The 21,913-nt window shown below is 47.8% G+C and overlaps 2 long non-coding RNA genes across 4 annotated transcripts; one reads left to right on the top strand and one right to left on the bottom strand.

Annotated features, from left to right (window-relative positions):
- Window positions 1-855: 855 nt before the first annotated feature.
- On the bottom strand, window positions 856-5,366 carry LOC132390563 (uncharacterized). The gene is made up of 3 exons (XR_009510937.1): window positions 5,168-5,366; window positions 3,711-3,822; window positions 856-1,388 (listed from the first exon to the last, which is right to left on the bottom strand). It is a non-coding gene; the product is annotated as an uncharacterized LOC132390563 (long non-coding RNA).
- On the top strand, window positions 3,733-21,683 carry LOC132390565 (uncharacterized). 3 transcript variants are annotated; one of them, XR_009510940.1, is made up of 5 exons: window positions 3,733-3,873; window positions 14,315-14,837; window positions 16,760-16,918; window positions 17,025-17,677; window positions 20,651-21,670. It is a non-coding gene; the product is annotated as an uncharacterized LOC132390565 (long non-coding RNA). The 3 variants fall into 3 exon arrangements; XR_009510938.1 differs by having other exon boundaries at window positions 14,315-16,918; window positions 20,651-21,683; XR_009510939.1 differs by lacking the exon at window positions 3,733-3,873 and adding an exon at window positions 13,769-14,208 and having other exon boundaries at window positions 14,315-16,918; window positions 20,651-21,683.
- Window positions 21,684-21,913: the final 230 nt, after the last annotated feature.

The following is a 21,913-nucleotide window of genomic DNA, read 5'->3' as shown; positions in this document are numbered from 1 at the left end:
CAACCTCGTACCTTTTTTAGCTTTCCTAATTTCTTTCTGAAGATTCTTCTTACATTCTTTATATCCCACGAGCACCTCATTTACTCCATGCAGCCTATATTTATTGTAGATCTCTCTCTATTTTCCGAACCAAGTTTCCACTATACCTTGAAAACCAAGGCTCTTTCAAACTTTTAACATTTCCTTTCAACCTAACAGGAAGATAAAGATTCTGCACCCTCAAAATGTCACCTTTAGATGACCTCAATTTTTCTATTACATCCTTCCCATGAAACAAATTGTCCCAATCCACTCCTTCTAAATCCTTTCGCATGTCTTTAAAGTTAGCCTTAGAAAAATCAAAAATCTCAACCCTGGTTCCAGACCTATCTCCCTCATAACAACAATAACCACTCTGTGCATTGGAACTGAACTGAACTTCCTTACATACCATCGTAAGACTGTAACTATTACCACCTGAGCTTGCAGTTGTTTGGGGAACTTTATCTGTACTCCGATATATGCGTAATGCTGCTAACTTTTGATTACCTGGTTCAGTTGCTATATTTAGTAGTTACTCATAAAATAGTGATTGTTAACTGCAAAATCAAATTCCAGGTGTGACCTCTCCTCCCCTAACCCCGCCCTCTATTTTCCCTCATCCCGACCATCTCTCACTGGCCGCTCTCCTCCCGCTGACACCATCCACACCTCGCAGTGATTCCCCTCACCACGCCTCCTCGAACCGCGCCCCCTCCCCTTGTCTCCGTGACCGCCTCCCTCCGATTGGATCTCCGTCAGACTGTAGTTCAACGGCCCGCGAACTTCCGAAATTATACACTCCCCCTCCGACATCCGCACTAGCTGCCCCGCAGCGTTGCCCCCGCCCCCAGCATCCGAAAGAGGGGATGGTTATAGACGACCAGACGACCAATCGGATCAACGCGTTTTATTAGCGAAAAGCTTGTGCGTCGAACAGCTGACGGTTCAGGTGGCCTCAGCGAGCTGGAGAGGTGGGTCTGCTGGTATTCCGGGAGCGCGGGACGTGTCGGTGAGTTGGCGGGGGGGAGGTGGGTGTGTAGGGTCTGGGGGAGGTGGGAGTGTGTCTGGGATCTGTGGACAGGAAGAACCAAACCCAGCATTAAACAGTGGGTAGCTGAAGGGTGTCCCAACTACCCCGTGTGACGAGCTTTGTAGGGAGGGAGGGGAATATTCCCGAGGGGTGGGCCGCAAGCACAGCGAGGGGTTGGCATCGGTCAGGAAACTCTCGTTTCTCAGACCAAGGGTTCCAGCGGATCGCTCATCCTGAAGTTTTCCACGACCGCCAGCAGAACTGAATCAGAGATAGAGTGCTGACGTGGAACGAACACCTCAATGTGGAGGACGTTGTTGGAATCTCCGCTATCGATCTGTGGGGAGGGTCACTCGGTTAGTCATGGAAGACCCGTCCGACAACCCCTCCTTCCCATTGCCACTTCCCTGATCCGCGCTCTCGCCAGGCTTCCCTCCACATCTCCGTCACTTCATCCCGCGCTAATCGCAGCCCCGTCTCCATCACCGCTCCCTCCCCTACACCCCCGTCTCCATCGCACCTCCCTCCCCTACACACCCCGTCTCCATCGCCCCTCCCTCCCCTACACTCCCGTCTCCATCGCCCCACCCTCCCCTACACCCCCCGTCTCCATCGCCCCTCCCTCTCCTACACCACCCGTCTCCATCGCCCCTCCATCCCCTACACCCCCGTCTGCATCGCCCCTCCCTCCCCTACACCCCCCGTCTCCATCGCACCTCCCTCCCCTACACACCCCGTCTCCATCACCGCTCCCTCCCCTACACCCCCGTCTCCATCGCACCTCCCTCCCCTACACACCCTGTCTCCAGCACACCTCCCTCCCCTACACCACCCGTCTCCAGCACACCTCCCTCCCCTACACCCACCGTCTCCAGCACACCTCCCTCCCCTACACCACCCGTCTCCATCGACCCTCCCTCCCCTACACCCACCGTCTCCAGCACACCTCCCTCCCCTACACCCCCGTCTCCATCGCACCTCCCTCCCCTACACACCCCGTCTCCAGCACACCTCCCTCCCCTACACCACCCGTCTCCAGCACACCTCCCTCCCCTACACCCACCGTCTCCAGCACACCTCCCTCCCCTACACCACCCGTCTCCATCGACCCTCCCTCCCCTACACCCACCGTCTCCAGCACACCTCCCTCCCCTACACCACCCGTCTCCATCGCCCCTCCCTCCCCTACACCCACCGTCTCCAGCACACCTCCCTCCCCTACACCACCCGTCTCCATCGCCCCTCCCTCCCCTACACCCCCCGTCTCCATCGCCCCTCCCTCCCCTACACACCCCGTCTCCAGCACACCTCCCTCCCCTACACCCCCCGTCTCCATCGCCCCTCCCTCCCCTACACACCCCGTCTCCAGCACACCTCCCTCCCCTACACCCACCGTCTCCATCGCCCCTCCCTCCCCTACATACCCCCGTCTCCATCGCCCCTCCCTCCCCTACACACGCCGTCTCCAGCACACCTCCTACCCTACACCCCCGACTCCATCGCCCCTCCATACACCCCTCCTCGTCTCCATTGCCCCTCCGACTCCTACACAACTCCATGTATCCATCACCCCACCCTCGCCTACAACCCCCGTCTCCATCGTCCGTTCCTACCCGACACCCCTCCCCATCCCCTATGCCCCTCCCCGTCTGCGGCACTTCCAATCTTCCCTACACACCTCTCCGTCTCTGTCGCCCCCTTCCACCCCTACAGACCTACCCCATTCGATCACCTCCCCTACACCTCTCACCTCACACCCTCTCCCAGTCTCCGTTCCCCTCCCAGTCCTGCAGCCTTCCCGTCTTTCTTAATCCTAACCTCCCGTACACTTCTCCTCTCCCACCCCCTCCCGGTCTCCATTCCCCTCCCACCTCCTCCCGTCTCTATACCCCTCCCGTCTCCATTCCTCTCCCAGCCCTGCACCCTTCCCGTCTTTGCTATTCCTAACCTACACCTCTCCCCTCCTACCCTCTCCCGGTCTCCATTTCTCTCCCACCCCCTCCCGGTCTCCATTTCTCTCCCCTCTCCCTGTCTCCATTCCCATCACACCCCCTCCCGGTCTCCATTTCTCTCCCCCCTCCCTGTCTCTATTCCCCTCACACCACATCCCTGTCTCCAATTCCCTCCCACCCCTCCCGGTCTCCATTTCCCTCCCACCCCCTCCCGGTCTCCATTTCTCTCCCCCCTCCCTGTCTCTATTCCCCTCACACCACATCCCTGTCTCCATTCCCCTCCCACCCCTCCCGGTCTCCATTTCCCTCCCACCCTCTCCCGGACTCCATTCCCCTCCCACCCCTCCCGATTTCCATTTCTCTCCCCCCTCCCTGTCTCTGTTCCACTCACATCACATCCCTGTCTCCATTTCCCTCCCACCCCTCCCGGTCTCCATTTCCCTCCCACCCCTCCCGGTCTCCATTTCTCTCCCCCCTCCCTGTCTCTATTCCCCTCACACCACATCCCGGTCTCCATTTCCCTCCCACACATCCCGGTCTCCATTTCCCTCCCACCCCTCCCGGTCTCCATTTCTCTCCCCCCTCCCTGTCTCTATTCCCCTCACACCACATCCCGGTCTCCATTTCCCTCCCACACATCCCGGTCTCCATTTCCCTCCCACACATCCCGGACTCCATTCCATTCCCAACCCTGCCCCCTTCTCGACCTTGATCAGGTAAAGTTTTCCCCAGCATACAAGGCTGGTCCTGGTCACGGCAGGTTTTCGCGATGTACGTCGTCAGTTTATGGCCGATCTGATGTTCCACACTGGATTTCACCTGGAACAACACAGACATCTGAATCTCCCGGAGAGGACAGAGCGAGACGAGGTAGGGTGTCTGGAACCGAGTGGCGGTATCATTTTTTCTCTCTCACCCCTCTCTCCCGTTTGCTCCGACGCACGCTTTTCACATCGAACCCTTAATCCTCACTCTCCCTCGACTCTCTCCAAACTGTCATTTAATCCTCAATCCGTCACTCTCTTCCCCCCCTCTCTCCGCCTCCCCAGCTCTTTCACCCACACTCACCGTCTCCCTCTTCCCCGCTCTCCTCCTCCACTGCTCTTATCCCCCTTTCTGTGTGCCTCAATACTCTTTACCCTATCCGGGCATTTCCTCTTTCCTCTTTCGCGTCGCTCCGTCACTGAACTTTCTCCACTTTCCCTGCCCCAGCCAACACCTCCTTCGTTTCACTCTCTGTTCCCTTATTCCACATTCCCTGCCCTTTCTCACACTTTTCCCGTCTCGCTCTCGCTCTTCCCCCCTCCCCGTCTCTATCCTTTACCTTCTCTCCAATTCGTCTGCAGGAACTCACACCTTTCATCCGTCTCTCTCTTTTTTCTCTCTCTCTACCTCCCTCTCTTTCCTTCTCCTTCCCTCTCCGCGCTCGAAAATTCCCCTGCCCTCCCTCCCCTTTCTGGCCTCTCGCATATCTCTATTTTCCCTGCTCTTCTCCCCGTATCCCTGTCTCTCTCTCCCATCTCCCCACTCCCACTACTCTTTCTCCACCCTCCCACCTCTCCCTACTTCCCCTGATCTATCCCCTTCCTCTCCCCGTCTCTCTCTCTCTCTCTCTCTCTCTCTCTCTCTCTCTCTCTCTCTCTCTCTCTCTCTCTCACTCTCTCTCACTCTCTCTCTCTCTTCGATTTTCAATTATCTCGCTATTCCCCCCTTTTGCTATTTCTCGCTCTCTCCACTCCTGGCTCTTCCTCCTTCCACCTCCCTTTCTCCTACTGTTCCTGCCCCTCGCATTCCGTTTCCTTCTCCAACTTTCCTCCCGCAGCCTAATCCAAACCCTCCTCCTCCTCCTTCCTTCCCACTTTCGTCCCCCTCCCTTCCCAACCCCCCCTTCTCCCTCTACCTCCCTTCCCTCCCCGGTACCGACGCCCTCCCCTATCCTCTCCCATATATAGCCCCTCACACCTTTCCCGCACTCTCCTCCTTCGTCCAGCCTCTGTCCTGTTGCTGTCACCATTATCCTCCCCGTCCTTTACTAAATCCTCTCCTCTCCCTTCTCCAAATGGACTTCCACTGCCTTTTCCATGCCTTTACATCTCTACCCGTCTCTCGCATGTATGTACCCGACGAGGGTAGTTTAAGGGTTCTGAAAGATTTTGCAACTCACCGCATCTGCGATATTCTGGACGTCTGACGTGGCCGTCCGTTCACCTGTCCACACTGGAGCCATCTCTGTCTCTATTGCACCCGTTCGTTCGCTCATTCTCTCTCTCTCTTTCTCTCTCTCTCTCTCTCTCTCTCTCTCTCTCTCTCTCTCTCTCTCTCTCTCTCTCTCTCTCTCTCTCTCTCTCTCTCTCTCTCTCTCTCTCTCTCTCTCTCTCTCTCTCTCTCTCTCTCTCACTCGCTGTCTCGCTACCTGTCAGGGCTGCTTTTAAAGATCTGGCCCCTCCCCGACAGGTCCCTCCCCCGCTCAGCTATTCCCCTCCCCGTTCTGCCCTCTCTTGGGCTCTTCCCCTCCTCCTGGGGCATGGAACCTGACCCAGGCACTGCTCGAATGTGACCTATCTACAGGAAAGATGTACAGAGCATAAAGAACATTCACAAAGATGTTGCTGGGTCAGTATAGAAACATCGAAACATGGAAACATAGAAAACCTACAGCGCAATACAGGCCATTCGGCCCACAAAATTGTGCCCTATATCTCCACACCTCAGATATTACCAGGCTTACCTATAACCCTCTGTTTTACTAAGCTCCATGTACCTATCTAAAAGCCTTTTAAAGGCCCCTATCGTATCTGTATCCACCACCGATGCCGGTAGCCCATTCCACGCACTCACCACTCTCTGAGTAAAAAACTTACCCCTGACATCTCCTCTGTACCTACCTCCAAGCACCTTGAAACTGCCTTTTTGTGTTAGCCATTTCAGCACTGGGAAAAAGCCTCTGACTATCCACGTGATCAATGCCTCTCATCATCTTATACACCTCTGGCAGGTCACCTCTCATCCTCCGTCCCCCCAAGGAGAAAACGCCGAGTTCACTCAACCTATTCTCATAAGGCATGCTCCCCAATCCAGGCAACATCCTTGTAAATCTCCTCTGCACCCATTCTACGGCTTCCACCTCTTTCCAGTAGTGAGGAGACCAGAACTGAGCACATTACTCCAAGTGGGGTCTGACTTGGACCCGGGTTTTCAGGAAACATTGAATGAGGTAGGACTGCACTATTTAGAAGGTAGAAGATAGAGAGGGGATTTGATAGAGGTTTACTGGCTTTATCCACGGTGGTTGGGTGAGACTGCAAGCAGAGATCAAGGATCAAGGGTGAAAGGTGAGAAGTTTAAGGGGAACATGAGGGGGAAAGTCTTCACTCAGAAGGTCGTGAGAGTGTGGAATGAACTGCGAGCAGGAGTGGACAGGAGGCTTCTGGAAGTCTATGATCCAGCTGTGAATGGACTAGATGGGCGGAAGGGCATGACTGTATGTCGTTTATCTCTATGACTCTGTAAAGTTTGCAACAAAACTATCGATTCCTTCATCCAAATCATTAACATATAACGTAAAAAGAATCAGTCACAGCACAGACCCCTGTGGAACAGCACTAGTCACCGGGAGCCAACCAAAAAAAGTTCCCTTACTTCCCACTCTTTGGCTGGCAATCAATAGACAATAGACAATAGGTGCAGGAGTAGGCCATTCGGCCCTTCTAGCCAGCACCGCCATTCACTGTGATCATGGCTGATCATATACAATCAGTACCCCGTTGCTGCCTTCTCCCCATATCCCTTGACTCCGCAAACAGCCAATGTTTTTTCCATGCCAGTATCTTTCCTGTAATATCATCAGGTCTTAACTTGTTAAGCACCAGCTCCACAGCAAAGAAAGTCCAGCAGCGTCTCTACTTTTTGCGAAGGCTGAGGAAAGTCCATCTTCCAACCCCCATCCTTATCACATTCTTCAGGGGTTGTATAGGGAGCATCCTGAGCAGCTGCACCACTGCCTGGTTCGGAAATTGCACCATCTCAGATCGCAAGACCCTGCAGCGGATAGTGAGGTCAGCTGAGAAGACCATTGTGGTCTCTCTTCCCGCCATCACGGAGATTTACACCACAAGCTGCATCCGCAAAGCAAACAGCATCATGAAGGACCCCACGCACCCCTCATACAAACTCTTCTCCCTCCTGCCGTCTGGGAAAAGGTACTGAAGCATTCGGGCTCTCACAACCAGACTATGTAATAGTTTCTTCCCCCAAGCCGTCAGACTCCTCAATACCCAGAGTCTGGCCTGACACCTTCATCATTTATTATTATATTGAAATTTGTCCTCTACTGTGCCTATTGTCTTGTTTATTAATTATTGTACTGCCCTGCACTGTTTTGTGCACTTTATGTAGTCCTGTGTAGATCTGTAGTCTGGTGCAACTTTTATATTGCTTTACGTAGTCTGGTGTAGCCTTGTGCTGTCTCACATAGTCTAGTGTAGTTTTGTGTTGTTTCATGTAACACCAGGGTCCTGGAGGAACGTTGTTTCGTTTTCACTGTGTACTGTACCAGCAGCTTATGGTCGAAACGACAAGAAAAAGCGACTGGACTTGATTTGACTAAACAACATCCACCGATTCCCCAGTCTCTAACATGCTTGTTATTTCTTCAAATAATTCCAACAGATATGTCAGGCAAAAATTTCCCCCAAGGAAACCGTGCTGTCAGCGACCTATTACATCATGTTCCTCCGGGTACACTGAAACCATCTACTTCGCAACCAAGTCCAAACACTGTGGTCAGACTAACTGGCCTGTAATTTTCTTCCTTCTACCTCCCTCCCCTCTTGAAGAGTGGAGTAACATTTGTAATTTTCTATTCCAACAAGAACATGCCAGGATCAATTGATTCTTGAAATAGCATTATTAATGCCTCCAACATCTCTTCCACCTCCACTTTCAGAACACTGGGATGTCTATCTTCTTGCCTGGTGACCGTTCAATGTCCCAAGTACCCTCTCCCTGGTAATGGCAACTTCACATTCTTCTTCCTCCTGACACTCTCGAACTTACAGCAGACTGTTCTGCAGTTAACATTGACGCAAAATAACTATTCAGATTTTTCCGCCATTTCCTTGTCCCCATCACATCTCCCTCACGTTATTTTAGCAGTCCAACCGGACTAGATAGCAGAGGGATTGGAAAAGGTACAGAGGAGATTTACCAGGATGCTGCCTGGTTTAGAGAGTATGGATTATGATCAGAGATTAGGGGAGCTAGGGCTTTACTCTTTGGAGAGATGGAGGATAAGAGGAGACATGATAGAGGTGTACAAGATATTAAGAGGAATAGACAGAGTGGACAGCCAGCGCCTCTTCTCCAGGGCACCACTGCTCAATACAGGAGGACATGGCTTTAAGGTAAGTTGTGGGAAGTTGAAGGGGGATATTAGAGGAAGGTTTTTTATTGGTTGGTGTGGAATGCACTGCCTGAGTCAGTGGTTGAGGCAGATACTCTAGTGAAGTTTAAGAGACTACTAGACAGGTATATGGAGGAATTTAAGGTGGGGGGGGTTATATGGGAGGCAGGGTTTGTGCGTCGGCAATACATTGTGGGCCGAAGGACCTGTAATGTGCTGTACTATTCTATGTTCTATGTTCTTCTAAGACTACCCTTTCACCTGGTATTCGACATACCACAGGCTCTCTCTCTCTCTCGCGAACAAGGGAGAAAGTGATATCTCGGTTTCCCAGCGAGAGGGGAGAATCAACAAAGCAGCTCGCCAATCTGTGGTGTTAAAAGTCTGTTGCGTCGTTTTGTTTTTTCCGAGCTCGGGTCCCAGGGTGCACAGCCAGCAGCCTGCTCGCTGCTGACGATCTTTCGTGTTCCTCGACCCAGCAGGCGGCGTCACCGGCCTGGAATCTGGCCGTCTCCAGAGCCAGGAAATTCCGGCACACCGAAGGCGCACTCGTCTTCTAGGCCGCACCCTTGGCATGTCGAGAAGCGGCCGGTCGTGAGGCCCCGCAAGGAATCAAAGTCAGCGTGTAACTCCAGGTCGGGGTCTTCTAAAGAAACTGGTCAAGGAAAAAAGAAAGAGATATCAGAGATATAAATAGAGCTGTTTCCGAAGATAGTAGCAAAGGAGTCGCCATTAGACGCATTCGTGTTCCTAAAAGTCAAAAAGAACGAATAGATGGAATGCAATTATAAACTAGCTAATTGCATAAAAGAAGGTAGCAAAGCATTTCTTCCGAGTTATTAAGTAATAAAAGAGAGGCGAGAATATGTATGGTAGCATGGTGGCTGGGAAGATGTTGGAGTCGATTGTGCAGGATGTCGGTTCGGTTGACCTGGGGGCACATGATAAAATAGGCCGTAGTCAACGTGGTTTCCTCGAGGGAAAATCTTGCCTGAGAAATTTGTGGGGAATATTTGTAGAAATAGCAAACACGCTGGACAAGTGAGAGTCGGTGGGTACTGTGCCCCTGGGTTTCAGAAGGCCGTTGGCAAGGAGCCACACGAGGCCGTTTAACAAGTTAAGAGACCCCAGTATTATAGGAAAGCTACAAGCATGGAAATTAGTACCGGCTACTCCTCATACGTTAACCCCTTAATTTCCGGAATAATCCGCATGAACCTACTGTGGACTGTCTCCAATGACAACACATCCCTTCTGAGACATGGGTCCCGAAACTGTTGACAATACACCACGTGCGACCTGACTAGTGTCTTACAAAAGCTCAGCATTATCTCCTTGCTTTTATATTCTATTCCCCTTGAAATAAATGCCAACATTGCATTTGCCTTCGTTATCACAGACACAATTTGTAAATTAATCTTCTGGCGTCTTGCACGAGGACTCCCAACTTCCTTTGCAATTCTGATGTTTGAGCTTTCTTCCAATTCACATAATAGTCTGCACCATTGCTCCTGTTACTATCAGACATTTCCAAGCACTACATTACATCTGACACTTTTATGCCCGTTCCTCCAAATTGTTTGTTTTCCTGCAATCGCATTGCTTTCTGAGCACTAGTTACCCCTCAACCTATCCTAGTAAACCCTGACACAAAACCATCAATTCCGATCGAAATCATTGACAAACAATGTCAAAAGTAGCGAGCCCAAAACAGACCCCTGAGGAACACTGGCAGCCAACCGGAAAAGACCACTTCAATTCCTGCCTGACAGACATTCCTCTAGCACGCCACTATCCTTCTTGCAAAGCCATAGGATTTTATCTTCTTCAGCAGCCTCATGTGTGACACCTTATCAAATGCCTTCTGAAATCTCCAAGTAAATGACATCCACTGCCTCTCGTTTGTCCATACTGTTTGTTACTTCCTCAAAGAACTCGAACAGGTTTGTCAGGCAAGATTTCCCTTCACAGAAACCATGCTGACTTTGACTTATTTTATAATTAGCCCACCAGCGCCATTTCAGTGGCCCAGTATCAACTTCCACCTCCTTTTAACTCTTTACGTCACTGAGCAAAAACACCTTTAGCATTATGCTTTACATTATTGGCTAGTCAGCCTTCGTGTTTCGTCTTTTCTCATCTTATGTCTTTTCAGTTGCCTTTTATTTGCTTTGGAAAAGTTCCCAATCATCCAACTTCCCACAGACCTATACACCCTTTCCTTGGCTTTTGTGCAGTCTTTCACTTCCTCTGTCAGCCACAGTTGCCTATCCCTGTCATTTCGGAGCATTTCCTTCTGTGGGAGATATCTATCCGGCAATTTTGAACTATTCTGTCTACCGTCATCCCCGACAGTGTCCCCCTCTAACCCTCCAGGGCAAGCTCCTCCCTGCCCTGTCAACAACACCCTTATATTTACAGATTTCCTTAATCTTTGAGGAATACTGTAGAACTGAGTGATCTAGGAATAATGGGGAATAGTTCCCTGAAGGTAGAATCTCATGTGGATAGGGTGGTAATGAAAGCTTTTGGTATGCTGGCCTTATAAATCGCAGCATTGAGTATAGGAAATGGGATGTAATGTTACAATTCTACAAGGCATTGGTGTAAATTGGAATTTGGAGTAAGTTAGGTCTTTATTCTTTGGAGTGTAGAAGGTTGAGGGGGGTATTGATAAAGGTATTTAAAATTATGGGGGTATAGATAGAGTTGACGTGGATAGGCTTTTTTCCATTGAGAATCGGGGAGATTCAAAGAAGACGACATCAGTTGAGAATTAAGGGACAAAAGTTTAGGAGTAACACGAGGGGCAACATCTTTACTCAGAGGGTGGTAACTGTGTGTAACGAGCTTCCAGTAGAAGAGTTAGAGGCAGGTTCTATATTTTCACATGAAGTAAAATTGGATAGGTATATGTACAGGAAAGGAATGGAAGGTTATGGGCTGAATGCAGGTCGGTGGGACGAGGTGAGAGTAACCTTTCGGCACGGACTGGAAGGTCCGAGATGTCCTGTTTCCGTGCTGTGATTGTTGTCTGGATATATGGTTAAGTAAGTATTCATTGAGGGCCTCGCTCACTTCCACAGCCTCCAAGCACATCTTCCCACCTTTATCTCTAATCGGTCCTTTCTTCACTCCTGTCAACCTTTGGTTCTTCACATAATTGATGAATGCCTTGGTATTTATCTTTACCCTAATCCCCAAGACCTTCTCATGCCCCTTGTTCCTCTCCTCAGCTCCTTCTTAAGCTCCTTTCCAGCTCCCCTATATTCCTCAATAGAGTCATCTGATTCTTGCTTCCTAAACCTCACGTGTGCTGCCTTCTTCCATCTGAGTAGATTCTCCAACTCAATTGTCACCTGTGGTTCCTTCACCCTACCATTCGTTATATTCCTCACTGGGACAGGTTTATCCTTAACATCCTGCAAGAGATCTCTAAATATCGACCACATGTACATAGTACATTTCCCTTCAAAAGCATCATCCCAATTCACAGCCGCAAGTCTGAGAATGTCTCAGACTTATTTATTTAAAGAACTGGCGTAAAACTGGCAGAAAGTTGGGAAGCAACTGTAAGAATTGCCTTGCATCATATTTTATATTCCATTGTGTCACGGAGTCTTCTGAAAGGAGAAATGGTTAAACATAACTTCATGCTATCTTTGCTCACAGCTGCAGGTGGGCGACGACTGTCCAACCGGTTGAACACGATTTCAGCAGAAAGCCCGCACCCTGTTCTGAGAAATGCGTATGGGGTGGAACCTGGCCAACATACAGGGCCGCAGCTTGCACAGAGACAAGGAGCTCTGAGTTTCACAGAAACGCAACAGCTTTCCCACCACAGTCGGAAGGCTCACTGGTCTATACTTACCTGGACTATCCCTACTAACTTTTTTGAACAAGGGGACAACATTTGCCTCCCTCCAATCCTCCGGGACCATTCCCGTGGACAACGAGGAAATAAAGATCCTAGCCAGAGGCTCAGCATTCTCATCCCTCGCCTCGTGGAGCAGCCTGGGGAATATTCTGTCAGGCTCCGGGGACTAATCCGTCCTAATGTATTTTAACAACTCCAACACCTCCTGTCCCTGAATATCAACATGCTCCAGAACATCAACCTCACTCATATTGTCCTCATCCTCATCAAGTTCCCTCTCAGTGGTGAATACCGAAGAGAAGTATTCATTGAGGACCTCGCTTACTTCCACAGCCTCCAGGCACATCTTCCCACTTTTATTTCTAATCGTCCCTACCTTCACCTCTGTCATCCTTTTGTTCTTCACATAATTGAAGAATGCCTCGGGGTTTTCCTTTACCCTACTCGCCAAGGCCTTCTCATGCCCCCTTCTTGCTCTCCTCAGCACCTTCGTAAGCTCATTTCTTGTACCCTATATTCCTCAAAAGACCCATCTGATCATTGCGTCCTAAAACGTATGCTGCCTTCGCCCACCTGACTAGATTTTTCACTTCATTTGTTCCTTCATGGTTCCTTCACCCGAACATTCTTTATCTTCCTCACCGGGACAAATTTATCCCTAACATTCTGCAAGAGATCCTTAAACATCGAACACATGTCCATAGTACTTTTCCCTGCAAAAACATCATCCCAATTCACACCCGCAAGTTTGTCGCTGGACAGTGGAAGCGGTGCACCGCGTTCTGGCCAATGTCAGCTGCAGACAACTTAGAGCCGCGGGTAAAAGCTGAGTGTCGGGTGTGATGAGACCTTGAAGCGCAGGTGTAACACCCCAATACATCCGAATAAAACAAGAGCCTTATAACCTTCAGCCGGTCTTACCCGTAGCCCTCTATTTTTTCTAAGCTCCATTTACAGACCCAAAAGTCTCTGAAAAGACACAGAGATGTGTCACCACCACCGCCACCTGCAGCCCATTTCACGCACTCCCCAATCTCTGAGTAAAAAACTTACCCCTGACAGCTCCGTTGTACCTACTCTCCAGCACCTTAAACCAGTCCTCGTGTGGCAGCCATTTCAGCCCTGGAAAAAAGCCTCTGACTATCCACACGATCAATGTCTCTCATCATCTTATACACTCCTATCAAGTCACCACTCATCCTCCATCACTCCAAGGAGTAAAAGCCAAGTTCACTCAACCTACTCTCATAATGTATGTATCCAAGATCCCAGCTCATCACCTTTGTTCCTGATGCTTCTTGCATTGAATTACACACACTTTACACCTTCTACCTTACTAACTTTATACCCTTTATTCTGCTTCTCTTTGCTCAAAGCCTCTCTATATGTTAGATCTGACTTTACACCGTGCACTATACTTGCAGTACTCGCAAGAACTTTATCCTCCTCCACCTCACTATCTGCTCTCCTCCCCCTGCAAATCTAGCTCAAGCCCGCTCCTGTGCCTCCTAAACTTTTCCACTATGCTTCTAGCATCGAACTATCCGCAGCCCAGTCGAACATCAGTCGAACTGTGCTCAACCATTTGACAAAGGGCTAAACAACATCTAGCTGCGACAGCTCTCCAGTATCAGTTCTGGCTCTCCGAATATCAACCCCCTTCCACTCCGGTTTAAACCCCAAACCCCATCCCGTACACCACAAGCAAACGTTCCCACTAGGGTATTAGACCCCTTCCAGTTCATCGCAAACCATCCTGTCTACTCAGCTCTCAAATTGCCAGGGGCAGGGTCCCGTCACCGTTCGCTCTCACTCTCACTATCAGAAGAAAGGACACTGAATGACCGTGGTGTTTAGAAGGGAGAATGTCTCCGACTGATTTATTTGAAGAAATGGTGTAAGACTCGCAGAAAGTTAGGAAGCAACTGTAAGAATTGCCTTGCATCATATTTTATATTCCATTGTGTCACGGGGTCTTCTGAAAACAGAAATGGTTAAACATAAATTCATGCTATCTTTGCTCACATCTGCAGGTGGGCGGCGACTCTCCAACCGGTTGAACACGATTTCAGCAGAAAGGCCGCACCCTGTTCTGAGAAATGCGTACGTGGGGGAACCTGGGCAACATTCAGGGCCGCAGCTTGCACAGAGACAAGGAGCTCTGAGTTTCACAGAAACGCAACCGGCGACGTCCTGCACTTAGGAAGATCTTCTGATTCGGAAACCCAGAGCAACACACACAAAACTCTGAAGAAACACAGAACAGCACAAAACAGTAAACAGTCGACATTTCGGGCCGAGACCTTTCATCAGGAATTAACTTATTCCTAACCCACAACTCCTAAAGCAGCCAAATATTGCTCAGCTCATTGTTTGAAATGAAGGGCGAAGGCCATTTCTTGGAAATATTCCCAAAAGGAAATCGAATATTGTTACCATATTTTTCTGGATTTTCATTTCCAACCAGACTATTGTCTGCAGTTTGTATCAGTGATCAAGAATTCATTAGATCAGTTATGAACTTCTTCTCGCCATGCTGGTGTTTGAATCACTGAGGTTGTGTTTACATGTTGGGATTTTTCCACACCTTACATCAAGATTAAGAACTGTTCCCGAACAGCAAATAACGTTTCATGGGGGGCTGTACAGCCCTATTCTGCACGATTTTCAAAATACGAATGCTCAGATGAATACTTCAATATATATCTGTTTCTTTTATTCTGTTCGGGTAGATTGCAATTGTTTGGATCCGATCTCGGTGGCCGGTGGAAGTAAAGATTTTATTGCTGATATTGAAGGTCTAGATGCTTGATAAACACCGGGGTGGAGAGCTATAAGACCCAACGATGGAGTAGCAGAATGAGGCTGTTTGGTCCATTGAGTCTGTTCTGGCAGTTCATCATGGCTGATTCAATATTTTATTTGAGGCCCAAACTCCTCCCTGATGCGCGCATCCCGTCGGTAAATTAGGATTAGTACGTACTGGTACTCAGATAGGTGGCGTTGTGGATAATGAAGTAGGTTTTCAAAGCTTGCAGAGAGATTTAGGCCTGTTAGACGAATGGGCTGAAAGATGGCAGATGGAGTTTAATGCTGATAAGTGTGAGTTGCTACATTTTGGTATGAATAATCCAAATAGGACATATATGATAAATGATAGAGCTTTGCGGAATACTTTAGAACTGAGTGATCTAGGAATAATAGGGCATAGTTCCTTGAAGGTAGAATCTCATGTGGATAGGCTGGTGACGAAAACTTTTGGTATGCTGTCCTTATAAATCGCAGCATTGAGTATAGGAAATGGGATGTAATGTTACAATTCTACAAGGCATTTGTGTAAGTTGGAATTTAGGCCTTTTTTCTTTGGAGTGTAGAAGGTTGAGGGGGTATTGATAAAGGTATTTAAAATTATGGGGGTATAGATAGAGTTGACGTGGATAGGGTTTTTTTCACTGAGAATCGGGGAGATTCAAAGAAGACGACATCAGTTGAGAATTAAGGAACAAAAGTTTAGGAGTAACTCGAGAGGCAAATTCTTTACTCATTGAGTGGTAACTGTGTGTAACGAGCTTCCAGTAGAAGATTTAGAGGCAGGTTCTATATTGTCACTTGAAGTAAAGTTGGATAGGTATATGGACAGGAAAGGAATGGAAGGTTATTGGCTGAATGCAGGTCGGTGGAAGTAGGTGAGAGTAAGCTTTCGGCACGGACTGGAAGGTCCGAGATGTCCTGCTTCCGTGCTGTCATTGCTATATGGATATCTGGTTAAAGAAGTATTCATTGAGGACCTCGCTCACTTCCACAGCCTCCAAGCACATCTTCCCACCTTTATCTCTAATCGGTCCTTACTCCACTCCTGTCAACCTTTGGTTTTTCACATAATTGAGAATGCATTCCTGCCTTGGTGCCAGCCAAGTCTCTGTAATGGCCAATACATGATAATTCCATGTACGTATCCAAGTTCTCAGTTCATCACCTTTGTTCCTGATGCTTCTTGCATTGAAGTACACACACTTTAGCCCTTCTACATTACTACCTTTATATCCTTTATTCTGCTTCTCTTTGCTTAAAGCCTCTCTATGTGTTAGATCTGACTTTACTCCATGCACCATACTTGCAGTACTCGCATGAACTTAATCCTCCTCCACCTCACTATCTGCTCTAACGCTCTTGCTCCCCTCCCCCTGCAAATCCAGTTTAAACCCCCTCCTGTGCCTCCTTATCAGTTCTACTATGCTTCTAGCATCGAACAATCCGCAACCCAGTCGAACATTATTCGAACTGTGCTCAACCATTTGCCAAAGATCTAAACAACATCTAGCTGCGACAACTCTCCAGTATCAGTTCTGGCTCTCCGAATATCAACCCCCTTCCACTCCAGTTTAAACCCCCAACACCATCCCATACGCCACAAGCAAACTTTCCAACTAGGGTATTAGACGCCTTCCAGTTCATCACAAACCATCTTGTCTGCACAGGTCTCAAATTGCCAGGGGCAGGATCCCCTCACCGGTCGCTCTCACTCTCTCTATAAGAAGAAAGGACTCCGAATGACCATGGTGTTTAGAAGGGAGAATGTCTCCGACCGATTTATTTGAAGAAATGGCGTAGGACTCGCAGAAATTTGGGAAGCAACTGTAAGAGTTGCCTTGCATCATATTTTATATTCCATTGTGTCATGGAGTCTTCTAAAAACAGAAATGGTTAAACATAACGTCATGCTATCTTTGCTCACATCTGCAGGTGGGCGCCGACTGTCCAACCGGTTGAACCTGATGTCAGCAGGAAGACCGCACCCTGTTCAGAGAAATGCGTACGTGGGGGAAGCTGGCCAACATACAGGGCCGCAGCTTGCACAGAGACAAGGAGCTCTGAGTTTCACAGAAACGCACCCGGCGACGACCTGCACTTAGGGAGATCTTCTGATTCGGAAACCCAGAGCAACAAACACAAAACTCTGAAGAAACACAGAACAGCCCAACCAGTAAACAGTCGACATTTCGGGCCGAGGCCTTTCTTCAGGAATTAACCTTATCCCTAACCCACAACTCCTAAACCAGCCAAATATTGTTCAGCTCATTGTTTGAAATGAAGGGCGAAGGCCATTACTTGGACATATTCCCACAAGGATATCGAACATTGTTAATATTTTTCCGGCTTTTCATTTCCAACCAGACTATAGCCTGCGGGTTGTATCAGTGATCAAGAATTCTTTAGCTTTTTGATAAACTTCTTCTCGCCATGCTGGTGTTTGTATCCCTGAGGTTGTGTTCACATGCTGGGATTTTTCCACACCTTATATCAAGTTTAAGAACTGTTCCAGAATCAGCAATAAACGTTTCATGCGACGGCTGTACAGCCCGATCCTGCACGATTTTCAAAATACGTTACTTCAGGTGAATACATCGATATATATCTGTTTCTTTTATTCTGTTCGGGTAGATTGTAATTGTTTGGGTCCCATCTCGGTGGCCGGTGAAAGTAAAGATTTTTTTGATTATAATGAAGATATGGATGATTGATAAACACCGGGGTGGAAAGCTATAAGACCCATCGACAGAGTATCAGAATGAGGCTGTTTGATCCATTGAGTCTGCTCCGCCAGTTCATCATGGCTGATTCAACATCTTATTTGAGGCCCAAACTCCTCCCTACTGCTCGCATCCCGTCAGTAAATTAGAATGACTAAGTACTGGTACTCAGGTAGGTGGCGTTGTGGATAATGAAGTAGGTTTTCAAAGCTTGCAGAGAGATTTAGGCCAATGGGCTGAAAGATGGCAGATGGAGTTTAATGCTGATAAGCGTGAGTTGCAACATTTTGGAGGGAATAATCTAAAAAGGACATATATGGTAAATGGTAGGGCATTGCGGAATACGGTAGAACAGAGTGATCTAGGAATAATGGGGCATAGTTCCCTGAAGGTAGAATCTCTTGTGGATAGGGTGGTGACGAAAGCTTTTGATATGCTGGCCTTATAAATCGAAGCATTGAGTACAGGAATTGGGATGTAATGTTACAATTCTACAAGGCATTGGTGTAAGTTATTTCTTTATTCTTTGGAGTGTAGAAGGTTGAGGGGTTATTGATAGAGGTATTTAAAATTATGGGGGGTACAGATAGAGTTGACGTGGATAGGCTTTTTTCAACGGAGGAGCGAGGAGATTCAAAGAAGAGGACATCAGTTGAGAATTAAGGAACAAAAGTTTAGATGTAACACGAGGGGCAACTTCTTTACTCATAGAGTGGTAACTGTGTGTAACGAGCTTCCAGTAGAAGAGTTAGAGGCAGGTTCTATATTGTTACTTGAAGTAAAATTGGATAGGTATATGGACAGGAAAGGAATGGATGGTTATTGGCTGAATGCTGGTCGGTGTGAGTAGGTGAGAGTAAGCTTTCGGCACGGACTTTAAGGTCCGAGATGGCCTGTTTCCGTGTTGTCATTGTTATATGGATATATGGCCAAATAAGTATTCATTGAGGGTCATGCTCACTTCCACACCCTCCAAGCACATCTTCCCATCTTTATCTCTAATCGGTCCAATCTTCACTCCTGTCAACCTTTGGTTCTTCACATAATTGAAGAATGCCTTGGTGTTTATATTTACCCTACTCGCCAAGGCCTTCTCATGCCCCTTGTTCCTCTCCTCAGCTCCTTCTTAATCTCCTTTCCAGCTACCCTATATTCCTCAATAGAGTCATCTGATCCTTGCTTCCTAAACCTCACGTATCCTGCCGTCTTGAATCTGGGTAGATTTTCCACCTCAATTGTCACCTGTGGTTCCTTCACCCTACCAATCTTTATCTTCCTCACTGAGACAGATTTATCCTTAACATCCTGCAAGAGATCTCTAAACATCGACCACATGTCCATAGTACCTTTCCTCGCAAATAAAAATCATCCCAATTCACAGCCGCAAGTACTAGACTTATAGCCTCATAATTTGCACTTCCCAACTAAAAATTTTCCTGCCCTGTTTGATTCTATCCTTTTCCATTATATTGGTAAATGTCAGGGAACGGAGATCACTGTTCCCCAGATGTTCACCCACCTACTGATCTGTGACCTCACCCGATTCGTTACCTAATACAAGATCTAGGATGGCATTACCCCAGGTTGACCTGTCAACATACTGTGACAGGAATCCATCCTGTACACACATAACAAACTCTGCTCCGTCTAAAGCATTGGAACTAATCAGATGCCAATCAATATTAAGTAAGTTAAAGTCACCCATGATAAGCACCCTTTTATTATTACACCTTTCCAAAATCTGCCTCCCAATCTGCTGCTCGGTATCTCTACCGCTAACAGCGGGCCTGTAGAATAGCTCCAGTCGTGTAACAGCTCCCGTTCTGTTCCTGATTTCACCCATACAGACTCAAAAGAGGATCCTGCTACATTACCCACCCTTTCTGTAGCTGTAATAGTATCCCTGACCAGTAATGCCACCCGTCCTCCCCTTTTCCCCGCTCATTATCCCTTTGAAAGCACTGAAATCCAGGAATATTGACAATCCATTCCTGCTCTGGTGCGAGACAAGTCTCTGTAATGGCCACGATATCCTAATTCCATGTATGTATCCAAGCTCTCAGTTCATCACCTTTGTTCCTGATGCTTCTTGCATTGAAGTACACACACTTTAGCCCTTCTACCTTACTACCTTTATGCTGTTTATTCTGCTTCTCCTTGCTCAAAGCCTCTCTATTTGTTAGATCTGACTTTACTCCGTGCACTATACTTGCAGTACTCGCATGACCTTTATCCTCCTCCACATCACTATCTGCTCTGACACTCTGGTTCTCCTCTCCCTGCAAATCTGGTACAAGCCCGCTCCTGTGCCTCCTAAACTTTTCCACTATGCTTCTAGCATCGAACTATCCGCAGACCAGTCGAACATTAGTCGAACTGTGCTCAACCATTTGACAAAGGTCTAAACAACATCTAGCTGCGACAGCTCTCCAGTATCAGTTCTGGCTCTCTGAATATCAACCGCCTTCAACTCCTGTTTAAAACCCCAACCCCATCCCATACGCCACAAGCAAGCGTTCCCACTAGGGTATTAGACCCCTTCCAGTTCATCGCAAACCATCTTGTCTGCACAGGTCTCAAATTGCCAGGGGCAGTGTCCCGTCACCGGTCGCTCTCACTCTCTCTATAAGAATAAAGGACACCGAATGACCATGGTGTTTAGAAAGGAGAATGTCTCCGACTGATTTATTTGAAGAAATTGCGTAAGACTCGCAGAAAGTTGGGAAGCAACTGTAAGAATTGCCTTGCATCATATTTTATATTCCATTGTGTCATTGAGTCTGCTGAAAACAGAAATGGTTAAACATAACGTCATGCTATCTTTGCTCACATCTGCAGGTGGGCGGCGACTCTCCAACCAGTTGAACCTGATTTCAGCTGAAAGGCCGCACCCTGTTCTGAGAAATGCGTACGTGGGGGAACTTGGCCAAAATTCAGGGCCGCAGCTTGCACAGAGACAAGGAGCTCTGAGTTTCACAGAAACGCAACCGGCGATGTCCGGCACTCAGGAAGATCTTCTGATTCGGAAACCCAGAGCAACACTCACAAAACTCTGAAGAAACACAGAACAGCACAAAACAGTAAACAGTCGACATTTTGGGCCGAGACCTTTCATCAGGAATTAACCTCATACCTAACCCACAACTGCTAAAACAGCCAAATATTGCTCAGCTCATTGTTTGAAATGAAGGGCGAAGGCCATTTCTTGGAAATATTCCCACAAGGAAATCGAATATTGTTCCCATATTTTTCTACATTTTCATTTCCAACCAGACTATTGTCTGCAGTTTGTATCAGTGATCAGGAATTCATTAGATCAGTTATGAACTTCTTCTCGCCATGCTGGTGTTTGAATCACTGAGGTTGTGTTTACATGCTGGGATTTTTCCACACCTTATATCAAGATTAAGAACTGTTCCCTAACAGCAAATAACGTTTCATGCGGGCGCTGTACAGCCCTATTCTGCACGATTTTCAAAATACCTTTCTTCAGGTGAATACATCGATATATATCTGTATCATTTATTCTGTTCGGGTAGTTTGTAATTGTTTGTGTCCCATCTCGGCGGCCGGTGGAAGTAAAGATTTTTTTGATTATACTGAAGGTCTGGGTGCTTGATATACACCGGGGTGGAAAGCTATAAAACCCAAAGATGTAGTCGCAGAATGAGGCTGTTTGGTCCATTGAGTCTGCTCAGCCAGATCATCATGGCTGATTCAACGTTTTATCTGTGGCCCAAACTCCTCCCTACTGCTCCCATCCCGTCAGTAAATTAGGATTACTAAGTACTGGTACTCAGATAGGTGGCGTTGTGGATAATGAAGTAGGTTTACAAAGCTTGCAGAGAGACTTAGGCCAGTTAGACGAGTGGGCTAAAAGATGACAGATGGAGTTTAATGCTGAAAGGGTGAGATGCTGCATTTTGATATGTATTATCCAAATAGGACATATGTGATAAATGGTAGGGCATGAAGGAATAATGTAGAACAGAGTGATCTAGGAATAATAGGGCACAGTTCCCTGAAGGTAGAAACTCATGTGGATAGGGTGGTGACGAAAGCTTTTGGTATGCTGGCCATATAAATCACAGCACTGAGTAT

The sequence above is a fragment of the Hypanus sabinus genome, unplaced genomic scaffold, assembly GCF_030144855.1.
Source record: "Hypanus sabinus isolate sHypSab1 unplaced genomic scaffold, sHypSab1.hap1 scaffold_954, whole genome shotgun sequence".
NCBI lineage: Eukaryota > Metazoa > Chordata > Chondrichthyes > Myliobatiformes > Dasyatidae > Hypanus > Hypanus sabinus.
This window is presented reverse-complemented; position numbering and strand designations above follow the sequence as displayed.